The 12,541-nt window shown below is 40.7% G+C and overlaps 1 pseudogene; it reads right to left on the bottom strand.

Annotated features, from left to right (window-relative positions):
• Positions 1-228: 228 nt before the first annotated feature.
• On the bottom strand, positions 229-11,192 carry LOC122037531 (annotated as a pseudogene).
• Between the last annotated feature and the right edge of the window lie 1,349 nt (positions 11,193-12,541).

Below are 12,541 nucleotides of genomic sequence, written 5' to 3'. Positions count from 1 at the left end.
CGTAGTTCAGGAAATACAGGTAAGGAATTACAGGTCTGAACATACGGAGCAAGATATACAGGTCATGTAACACAGTTCAGGAAATACAGGATGGGATACACAGTTCAGGAAATACAGGTACGAACTTACAGGTCTGGACTTATGGAGCAGGATTTATAGAAGGAAGTCCCAGATCACTAATCACCAAACGCTTTTTCCTTTACACCCGGTCAGCCTAGCACTACACGACAACTGAGCCAGAAAATCGTAACCACCTATTAGGGAATAACTGGTGCTTGTCAGAGAATATGCTAATGGTCTGTAGCTCGACGATAATGGAATCTTCCTTAGGCCTCTAATAAGGTGACACGTGTCATTCACCACCAGACAAATCCTGGCACCCGACATTCCCTGACACCTGTCAGACTCCAGAAGTACGCACTGTCATATAAAAAGAGGGGTTCTCTCTCCTACGCAAGTACGCTCATTCACCTTTTCACATCACTATTTTACTTTCGTCCTTTCTCTTTACTGTTCTTCTGGGGGAAAAGTATTTGACTTGAGCGTCGGAGGGTCTGTTCCGGGGACTTTTTCCCTAATTCTTGGTCTCTAACGCCCCGTGTGCTCGTTTGAGTGTGCACAGAGCCATCCCTTCGCCGTCCCAGTCATCACCCCCCGTCATCCGCCCGTGTGACCCTTTCCGCGAGGTACCAGGTCAGCAAAGCATCCCAATGACTTTCCGTCAACATCGAAGACAGCGCGGTTGACCTCCGTCTGACTCAGCTTCCGGACGGGATCAGCAATACTTATTGAAAAACAAAATTTAAGATTACAATTGAAGATACTCAGTGGCTCCAAATTGCATTCAGCTTATTCCTTAATCCATTGCAGGAAAGCTTCTTCATCATCTTCTTCGTCTCCAATTCATTAGCTTCTGCTAATTTCTCAATGCACTACACGCAACCAGAAACCATGATCTTCCTCCTCCCGCTGCTGCTCTCTGCCATTGCCTTCAATATGGAGAGCAGATGATTCTTTGTTACTAATTTGTCACCGAAAGCAAGGCACCTCATGATCTGGTTTACATTGTGCTCTTCTTCGATCTCTGCTGATTTCTCTCGGATTTCAGATGATTTGGCCCCCGTTAGTCTCACAAGCTGTGGCATGAAGCCTGCATTGCCCATGGCCTTTCTTCAGAGCCAATTCCTGGATCTGAAATCTCACTGTGATTCAGATAAAAAAGAGATACACTTTGTAAGAAACCAGAGCTTATCAGTGTATTGATAGAGCTTGCTGAGAGTAGCATAATGTTTGGGTGGCCATTAGGCCCACGTCTCTTGCCTTTGCTGTGTATGGTGAAGCAGGGTCAAGTAATTGAAGCAGTGAATCAATGATCCTGATCACCTGAGGCCGAATCTTGAAGCAATTCTATCTTTTGAATCTGATGCGATTCCTCAATCGACTTCGAGAGCTTCGAAAGAACCAGAATTGCTCCTCCTTCCACAATGAACCTCCTCATCTCTTCCACACTACTAAGGTTTTTCAGAATTTGGCAATCCAAAACAACCAACTCTTTGCTATTATTTGGATGAACACATATCTTGAGCAGAGTTGTTATGCCTCGATGAGCAGAAACTGACCACCCATTGTCCGATTTCATAATTAGTACATCTTTCTCATCTTTGACGGGAATCTCTTTGAGGGTAACTAAGGTTTGGATCCTCATGATCAGATCTCCAATCCTTAGCCTCAATAAAAGATCTTTGATATAGAATTTGATGTCCTCTCTACTGGCATTGGCACCTGGCTTTGATAGGATGATGGCTTGGGAGTTCATCACATTGGGGGAAGAGTTTCATTTAAGTGAGGCTGTTGATGTGGAAGTCATCTTGGTCTCTTGGAGACGGTGGCATCAAGATCACTCCTCAACCGGAGCTTCCCTCCGTCGTAAGATTCATCACTGCATCGATCCAAGAGCAAACAGACATCACCCAAGGTTGACAGAATCGGTTTAGCCAATTCATTGGCTTTGCTAAAGCAGTTGTTGTTCTTAGCCACTATGAGGCCTGAAACTAGTTGCTCAGAGTTTGCTGCGGATCAATTGTCATTTCCCTGCAAAGCATTGAATTGATAAGAGGAGGAAACCAATGAGTTGACAAGTTGAAGTGCTTGTTGCAGTGGAGTCGAAGCTGCTTCCTCTTGTTTTCCTTCATGTCCGGCTGAAATTCCTAAAAGATGTTTGGAAATTAGAGATCTCACTTCCTTGGCACAATTGATAGTCGGCAAACAACAGATGAATCAATTGGCTTCTAGGAGGTGACAAATTGATGGTGGTGATGGTTGTGAAGAGATGGCAATGCATAATGCTGTAGGTGACAATGAGCAATGATGCATCCTACACTGAGTGGAGAAGATAAGGTAAATAATACCAACTAGAGAACAAGAAGTTGGTAGAATTGGATGAAACTTTTCTTCTTTCATCTTTTCAGGATCATGATTGCAGTTGGTCCAAAAAAAACAAGGAGTTTTGGAATGCTACAATTAGGGTAGGGAAAATATTAAAAATTTCGATATATAATATATAACATAATGATATATACTATTTATATAAAAAATTTTGGTATACCAAAAATTTTGATATGAAATTATACCATACCAAATTTGTCAATATCGGTATTAGATTTATTATTTTTCGATATACTAAAATATCAAATAATTCTTTTATAAATTATTTAGTGAGTTTGGATTTTAAAAATTAGCATCGATGTGGTGATGGATTTTGAAATCCAACACCACAGGATGTTATTTTCAAAAATCAACAACAACGATATTAGATTTCGAAATTCAACATTACCGTGATTTACGATAAATATATATTTATTTCTTTTATAATTTCGATACATCGAAATACCAAACAATTTGAACATGAAAGATATGAAATTTAATCATATTAAAAGTTTGATATACCGAAATTTTAGCTATAAAAATGTTGGTATGGTATCGGTATATATTTTCCAAATGTCAAAATTTTTGATATAGTATACGGTATGATATAAAATTTTTGATACGATATATTAGATTACCCCTAGATACATTTTATACATTGAGCCGTTTTCTAGAAATTCAAAAGGAAAAATTTATTTACTTTGTGAGAACTCAATCTAAAGGCGTTTACATCTAGGTTGTGATGGAGGAACCCCTGCATGTTGGAATTCAATGATGGAAACCGCAATCTCACATGACTTCACCCTCATAGCAAACTAGAGTGTGTTGGATTACCCAAATGAAGATTCTTTAATGAACATCAATGTCTTAGCTTCTCCACTAAGATGAATTAGTTGAAATATTTCTTCAAAAATATCTCTTTGAGAAGCTTCTTGGTTGAATACTTTATCAAAACTAAAAAGGTACGTTTGCTATTTATATTTCATTGGTGAACCTTTATAATTTATATTATAAATAATTAAGCACATGTTGTAAAACAAAAATAATAATATTGTAGAAGAGAAACTCTACGGAACACGCTAATGTTTCCTTTAAGTTCTTATATAAGTAAGCTCAACACACAAGAACTTTAAAATGCTTATGTTAAATAAGCATTAATACCGATATTGTGTTATGCAGTTTTTTTTTGAAACCTCTCTAGTTCCACTATCTGAAGCCCTGCATTTACAAAGATGGTCTTGAAAATTAGTAACTTGTTTCTTCTTCTCTTCATATTTCGTCACAACTTCAGTAGTTGTCAAGTCGACTCTCTAAGAAATATAAAATATCACAAACTGGTTATATTTTACAACAGTAATAGTACATATGATTAGACCTTTATAATGCAATAATGAATTACAAAATTGCATTACAACTTCATATTCTTATTTGAAGATGCAAGTTATTGCCGCAAGAGTTTTATTTCTTCACTTTGGAAAGAGCATGTCTCCTGTGAGTGATACAAATAATTTGATCATAACTCCTGAGAATAACAAAACAAGGATGTTAAGTAGGAGAACAAACCTCAAAAAAACAACCTCTACTATTATCATTTCAACTCTATGTATATCTGCTAAAATTTATCATAATCTAATTGATACAAGACCTTGTTTAGTTCATCTTTTTGCTTGATAAGATGTTGTTGAGAAGACTGAGTAATAAAATTGTTTGGATCAATTAATTGAACCAATAGCTAATATAATGATATTAATATCAAAAACAATTATAAAAGTACTATCGACAACAACTAAACAGTGTGCAATAAATCATAAACATTACAAAGAGAACACACAAATCATAAACAGGTCAAGTTTTCACACAGCAATATCAAGTGGATTCATGGTATTATCCATGTCTCGATTGTGAGTCAAACTTTGTGCTGGGGTTTGTTGTCATGAATTTCCAGTCTCGCATGAATGAACTCGACTGGCAAATTTGAGTAAATATAAAGATTCATTAGAAAAAGTTGCCTATGGCGATATATTGGCAAATATAAATGTCTTCGAATCTCTCTCAAGATAAGCTTACCATTAAGAAAAAAAAATAATCATAAGATTGAATTTCTAATTTGAAGAGAATTGATGTGCCTATGCAAATATATTGCACTAATTTATCTGTAGAAGAATTGTTAACTTTGAGTTCATGAAAGGAACATGAACTTCTTTTTTGGGAATAAAAGGATCGCTTAAGATCGACAAACTTTTGTTGATGGCCTGCATTCAAAGTGGCAAAAAGTTTCTTAGTAAATGAACTGCTTAAAATGAAATTAGAATTAATATTACGAAGGATTGAGAAAATATAAACATTTTACCTAAGTCTCCTTCTAGCGATCCTAGTAACGCCACTTTGGGCAAGCACTCACTTCTGACCAGATCAATTAAGTTCAATACCCCTTAAATATGTACACTGCTCTCTAAGTATATGTCATATTAATATATCCATCTATGAAAATTATGTACTAGTTTGGAAGCATGAGAAGTTCTCACCTTGTTAACACCGATAATCTTTAAAGTGAAGACAAAATGGCTTCTTGAATATTGCTCTTTAGTAGGGTCTTACAAACAGATTTACTGCAACATAAAATTAAAGAGCAAAGTTTCTAAAAGTTAAATTTAAAATGCACTTGGATATAAAAGGAAAATGAATATCTCATTTTACTGAAGTTTGTTGAAGGAGAAATGAGACTTGCTTATTGTTTTAAACATCTACCACAGTGAGATTAGTAATGAAGACATTACCATTAGCATCATGCTTGATTAAGCATTGTTTGTTAAGACGACCACTTACTTCTAGGTTAGTAGGGTTGTCGGGTAATAATAAATCATAAATTATTTTATTATATATTTCTAGCATGGATGTCTAAAAAGAAAAATCAACAAATTAAGATTACCAAAAAAACATGTTACAAAGAATGAAACGATAAACAAAGATAAGAAAAACAATCCAAATCATAAATTTTATATTTCCAACCTTGAGATTGTAGGGATTGACTCGCTTGAAAATTTACTTAAATGATCTAGGTATAATTAAGGGTGGGAAAAAAATACTAATTTATTGATATAAGTGCTTACGATACCGATATTATTGGTATACCGAAAATTTCAATATGATATTATACCATATCAAAATTTTTGATATCAGTATAAGATTTAGTATTTTAGTATGATTCCGTATTGATATCGAAGTTTTAAGTTAAATGGAATTAAATTTATACTATACTGAAATTTTGGTATACCGAATTTTTGATATTGTATTGATATGGAATTTTTTATACCGAATTTTTCAGTACAATATATAGTATACTATTTTGGTATTAGTTTACCGTATCAAATCACCCTTAAATATAACTCCTTTTTATTTAGGGCATTCAACATTGTCCAATCATTATGTAAGTTTTGCCAAATCCAGTTTGACCATATCCAAATATGCAATTGTACAAAAGATAATTTTTTTAAAAAGCAAAATAAAAATATTGTTGTCTAAATTTACCGTAAAAAAATGATCATAGTTTATAGAACAATAATAAGAGTATTAACAAACACCTTATAGCCATCAAGCGCACTCTCAATTAGTTGAGATATTTCTTCGAAAACATCTTCTTGAGAAGTTTCTTGGTTGAATACTTTATCAAAATTAAAAGGGTATATCTAAGTTGTTTATATTGCATTGGTGAATCTTTATATTACAAATGATTAAGCACATGTTGTAAAATAAAAATAATAATATTATGAAGATATACCATTATTTGTCAAGTTAATTCAATGGCCAAGAGGATTAGGAACGCTATATAAGAAATATATTCATTTGTTCTACCTTCATATAACATAGGAAGAATTATATTTCCTTTAAGTTTTTACATAAAGTAAGCTCACCACAACAAAAACTTTAAAATGCTTATATTAAATAAATATTAATAACGATATTGTGTTATGCAATTTTTTTTTCGAAACCTCCTTAGTTCTACTATCTAAAGCTCTGCATCTACAAGACGGACTTGCAAATTAGTAACTTGTTTCTTCTTCTCTTTATATTTCATCACAACTTCAGTAGTTGTCAAGTTGGCAATCTAAGAAAACAAAAATGTCATAAACTAATTATGTTTTACAACAGCAATAGCATACAACAAGATTAGACTTTTATAAGCAATAATGAATTGCAAAATTGCATTACTACTTTAGTTTCTTATTGGAAGATGCAAATTATTGCCGCAAGAGTTTTATTTCTTCACTTTGGGAAGAGCATGTCTCCTATGAGTGATACAAACATATTGATCATAACTTCCGATAATAACAAAACAAGGATGTTAGATAGGAGAACAAACCGCAAGAACAACAACCTATATTATTATCATTTTCACTCTATGTATATGTGTTAAAAATTCATCATGATCTAATTGATACAAGACCTCCTTGTTTAATTCATCTTTTTGCTTGATAGGATATTACTGAGAAGACTGAGTAATAAAATTGTTTGAATCAATTAATTAATTAAACCAATAGCTAATTTAACGACATCAATATTGAAAACAATTATAAACATTCTGCCCGCAACAACTAAATAGTGTGCAATAAATCATAAATATTACAAATGAGATTACAAACAACTAAATATTCCGTGCACTAAGAGGAAGTTTATAAGAAAACAAGAAAAATGGCTTTCATGTTACTAGTCTCAATTTGCAACATGTCTTTTAAGTTTTAAGTAATTTAAGCATCAATTGACCTCTAGTGTGTACTAAAGTACATGCTTTTCAAACTTCTATAGCATGATATTATACGTAATGCATAATATAAAAAGAGCAAGATGATACCAAAAATTTAAAGAAAAATATCGAAAATTTGTTGTATATCAAATTTTCGGTATGGTATAAATTATATACTAGTTATAGTAAAATTTTAGTATTGGTAAGGTATACCAAAATTTTTGATATAAATCTACCAATAATATCGATATTAAAAATTTTGCTATAGTATGGTATACCGAAAATTCGAGAGGAATCGAGAGGAGTACGAGCCTCCAACCGTTAGAATATTCCCTGATATGTGATGATTATTCTCTGACATGTGGTTACGATTCCTTGTATATTTGTCATGTAGTGTCTGGTCTCTTGACCTGCCTCCGTCTGCGTCATCCGAAGCATGTACGTCCCGACCTGTACGCTGGGTCTGGTTCCTGACCCTCCTCTGTCTGATTATCCAAGGCATGCACATCCCGACCTGCACGCTGGATCGGCTTCCCAACCTACCTCTATCTGTTGCTGTTCACTGTTATCCAAGGCATGTACGTCCCGATCTGCCCGCTGGGTCTGGTTTCTGACCTTCATCTGTCTGCTTATCCAAGGCATGTACGTCCCGACCTGCACGCTGGGTCTGGTTCCTGACCCTCCTCTGTCTAATTATCCAAGGCATGTACGTCCCGACCTGCACGCGAGGTCTGGTTCCTGACCCTCATCTATCTGATTATCCAAGGCATGTATGTCCCGACCTGTACGCTGGGTCTGGTTCCTGACCCTCTGTCTAATTATCCAAGGCATGTACGTCCCGACATGCACGCTGGGTCGGCTTCCTGACCTGCCTCTGTCTGCTGCTGTCTGCTATTATCCAAGGCATGTACGTCCCGACCTGCACGCTGGGTCGGCTTCCCGACCTGCCTCTGTCTGCTGCTATTCACTGTTATCCAAGGCATGCACGTCCCGACCTGCACGATGAGTCTGATTCTCGACCCGCATCTGCCTACTGTTATCCAAGGCATGTACGTCCCGACCTGCACGTTGGATCTGTTCGCCAACCCACATCTATCTGCTGTTATCTAAGGCCTGAACGCCCCAACCTGCACGCTGGGTCTATCCGCCGACCCACATCTATCTGCTGTTATCCAAGGCATGAACGTCCCGACCTGCACACTGAATCTGTCCGCCGACCTACATCTATCTGCTGTTATCCAAGCCATGAACGTCCCGACCTGCACGCTGGGTCTGTCTGCCGACCCACATCTATCTGCTGTTATCCAAGGTATGAACGTCCTGACCTGCACGCTGGGTCTGTCTCAGACCTATTGGCTTGTAGACTCCGTCCTTAGCTATATCGGGCCCGCAGGCCCGTTTATTACTTACTGTCAGGACTGGTCTTATGATCTCCTCCTTTGACCGTCCTGTCCGCTGAGACTTTGACTTTGGACATGTCAGCTGGACTTTTGACCTTCCTACTGTCTTCATCAGCATGACTGCTGACCGACCACGAAGGCTTGACTTTTGACCTTCCCGTCTTTCACATCATCTTGACTGCTGACCTGCCACGGAGGCTTGACTTTTGACATTCCTGCCTTCCACATCATCTTGACTACTGACCTGCCACGGAGGCTTGACTTTTGACCTTCCTGTCCTCCAGATCAGCTTGACTGCTGACCTGCCACGGAGGCTTGACTTTTGACCTTCCTGTCCTCCAGATCAGCTTGACTGCTGACCTGCCATGGAGGCTTGACTTTTGACCTTCCTGTCCTCCAGATCAACTTGACTGCTGACCTGCCACGGAGGCTTGACTTTTGACCTTCCTGTCCTCCAAGTCAGCCTGACTGTTGACTTGCCACGGAGGCTTGACTTTTGACCTTCCTGTTCTCCAGGTCAGCCTGACTTCTGATCCTCTTGGGGCCTTGACTCCTACTCACAGCATCCTATCGACCCCATAAAACATGCACCGTATCCATATGAGGTGTTGTCATAATGAGGTATGAGATTCGAATCTCGACAAAATCGAGATAAACACCTCCCTTATGTGCTAGTCATTATTCCAAAGGTTAATAGTCGCCCGTAATTTACCTCTTCCGTGTTACTCTGGGACGAATTGACGGAACACTAGGGACAAACGTATTCTTCTTTTTTGTCACAATTGAGAAGTGTAAGGTCCTAATAACTTATCTTGAACTCTGACTCTTACTCTGCCCCATCTATAGTAAACCATGAACGATCTGCCATCATCAAATTCTGCAACAGTATCAAATCAGTTTACTCATAAAAAATTATATTAAAGTCCCAAAAACAATGTTGAAATATATAATATCGCGTTGAACACATATAAATTTATTAAGGAATGCACTGAGAATATCAAACTTCAAAATTCAAATGCAGATCTAGTGCCTAATATGCCGAATGGATATTGATACGGTTGGTAATGGAGGGGCCCATGAAGAAAGGGTTAGAAAAGTCAAGGTCATATGGCGGCCAAAAGTCAGGAGGATGTGACAGTCAATAGTCAAAGCGACTTGGCGGTCAAATAGTCAAGCTGACGAGACAGTCAAAGTTGAGCATAGGGGAGAGCCAGAGGCCTGACAGGCTTGTTGATCGAAGGGGCGAAGCAGTAGGAGAACGAAGAGAGACGACAGGCCTGCGGTGGAGGGCCAGGAAATACAAAGCGCAGAGGTGGGTCGGGATCGGCAGAGCTAAGCAGAGGCAACTCGAGCTACAGGCCTGCGGTGGAGGGCCAGGAAATACAAAGCGCAAAGGCGGGTCAGGATCGGCAGAGCTAAGAAGAGGCAACTCGAGCTACAGGCCTGCGGTGGAGGGCCAGGAAATACAAAGCGCAGGATGTAGGTCGGGATCGGCGTAGCGGTGTATAGACAGCTTGAGCTGCAGGTCTGCGATTTGGAGGCCCGGAAATGCAAACCACGGGTGCAGGCCGGTGCAGGTCACAGTGGATCGGAGGAGCTAAGTAGTACGATTGCGGAGAATCTCAACGATCCGTCAAGGAGAATCATTACATATCAACAATGCGGGCGAAGGCGGAGGTTCCTAAAACGAAAAGATGCCCTCATAACCAGTAGTAGCCTGCCAGCTGTCCCTCACTACAAGACAAAACCCATGTGCGAAGGCGGAGGTTCCTAAACAGAAAGATGCTTTCACGACAAATAGCAGCACGACAGGTGTCCGAAACTAGGCGACAAAGCCCAGCGTCTAACGTTTTTTGACAGGATGGCAGGTTCTAAGAGGAGGAGGCATAAAAGGGGAGAGATCCCTCGGACGCAGGTACGCGCACACACTCCGTCGTCACTTTTTTCCACAACTGTTTTTTCTTCTTCTTCTCTCTGTTCTTTTCTGGGGAAAAAGGACTTGACTTGAGCATCGGAGGGCCTGATCCGGGGACTTTTTCCCTGGGTTTCGGTCTCTAACGTGAAGGGGGAGATTGTCTGAGTGTGTGCAAGAGCCTGCAGCAGCGTCAGCCTTCCGCGGGAGCTGAATCACCTACGACTTTCTGTCAACAATCGGGCCACCTCGACCACCCTCCGTCCGACTCAGCCTCCGGATGGGATCAAATTTAGCGCCGTCTGTGGGAAGGAACGGAGCCTCCTCCGCATCAGAAGGCCGGGGTTCCGAAAGCTGCGGACCGGCGGCGACGGCGGGAGCAGAAGGTGGACCCTGGGTTAGCTCCTCATTCAGAGCTTGCAGAACGGCCACCGCGGGTGTCTCTTGACTGGCGAAGGAACGGAGGATGACAGCCACTGGAAAAATAAGAAGAAAAAGCACCTCAGTTAGCGAAAAGCGGTATACAAAAAGATAACAACTTACCAAAAGGAGCTCCAATTTCGGTAGAGACGGGACTAAGGCCAAAAGCGTTCAAGATGCCTTCTAGCATCAGCACAGACAGGCGAACAACGACACCTTTCAGCTTATCCATAGCCGCGGAGCAGGCAGGTTCATGGACATGCGAGGGGAAGTCCGAAGCGAGGAGGGGCGCCATTGGGAAGGCCCGACTAAGGGGACGGGGGACTTGAGGAAGAAAAAGCGAGATCTCCAGCCTTTATTGGAAGAAGGTAGGTCATCAAAAAACTTATGGCCCGGCTTGGCCTGAACATTGAATACCCCCGCTTCGGCTCGCCGGAAGGAATAGAAGTGATGGAATAGTCTAGCGGTCAAGGGGATTTGGTAAATGCGGCACAAGATGATGGTTCCGCAAACCGCTGGGAACACATTGGGGGCAAACTGAGAGATACCAATACCGCAATACTGACTTAACTCGGAGAAAAAAGGATGCAAAGGAAAACGAAGACCACCTAAGATTTGGTCCCTAAAAACAGTGATAAACCCTTCGGGAGGAGAAGAAGGATGCTCATCTGGCGAGGGAAGACGAAGCTCATATGCGGCGCCTAGCCTCAGATTGGATTGCAACAAAGACAGGTCATGATGGTCTAAATCAGAGATGTAACGGGAATACCAGGAGAGTTCCTTACCATCCATGATTGCGAGGAGTAAGCAGGCGAGGGGAAGGAAGACAAGAGGGGTCACAGGTCGGGCGCAAACCAAGGAACGAGGAGTTGCACTGCCAGAAACGGCCGCGAACGAGAGGAGGAGGATAGCGAAGCATCGAAGTAAGGAAAGCGGACTGCCTTTAGGGTTTATAAAGCTCATTCATTCCTAGGAAACATCGAAAGTCGAGCCGAGTATCTTTTTGGGTAACGCGCCTCAACGCCGCCGGATGGGAAATGAGCGCCGAAGGGTACAAAAGGTGGTCAGAGGCTGGCGTCAGGGGGTGTGCGCAGTAAAGGCACCAGACAGGTGTCATAACGAGAAGAAACACATTAAAGATCGACAAGGCAAGGTAATCATGAAGGGGCGTGACCTCAAAAAAGAAGCATTCTTCGTAAAAGGCTCAAGGCTAGGCGGGAAGTTTCATGAAGCTACAGAAGCCAGGCAATTCAAAAGGGTCACAAATAGGACAGGGCAGCGGGAGCGATTGCCAGATCAGAAAAGTAGCAAGCAGGTCTGCGGGGGTGTTATCCGTTCGGGGCGGCCGAGCAAGCAGCTCTGCGTAGGTAGCCCCCGATCTGAGCAGCTAACCGGGCGCGTCGCGAGAACTGCGGGGTCATCATGAGATGCAAGGGCGTTGTGGCCCAAGGGTGGAGTAAGGTTTTTACGCTCCCTCTCTTATTCTTAATTCTATACCATACGTGATGCAATTGCAGGAAGAAACGCGACGCAAATGAGTAAGCCCAAAGCTAGCAATGGCGACCAGATTAATTAAAGCAAGGAGGTCGGCGTAGGCAGGACGGATGAAGGCAGTGCATCTAGGTCTTTGCCGTTTGGAGTTCT

Source organism: Zingiber officinale, unplaced genomic scaffold (genome assembly GCF_018446385.1).
Source record: "Zingiber officinale cultivar Zhangliang unplaced genomic scaffold, Zo_v1.1 ctg61, whole genome shotgun sequence".
Lineage (NCBI taxonomy): Eukaryota > Viridiplantae > Streptophyta > Magnoliopsida > Zingiberales > Zingiberaceae > Zingiber > Zingiber officinale.
The sequence above is the reverse complement of the archived record's forward strand: the minus strand, read 5'-3'. Positions and strand labels throughout refer to the sequence as shown.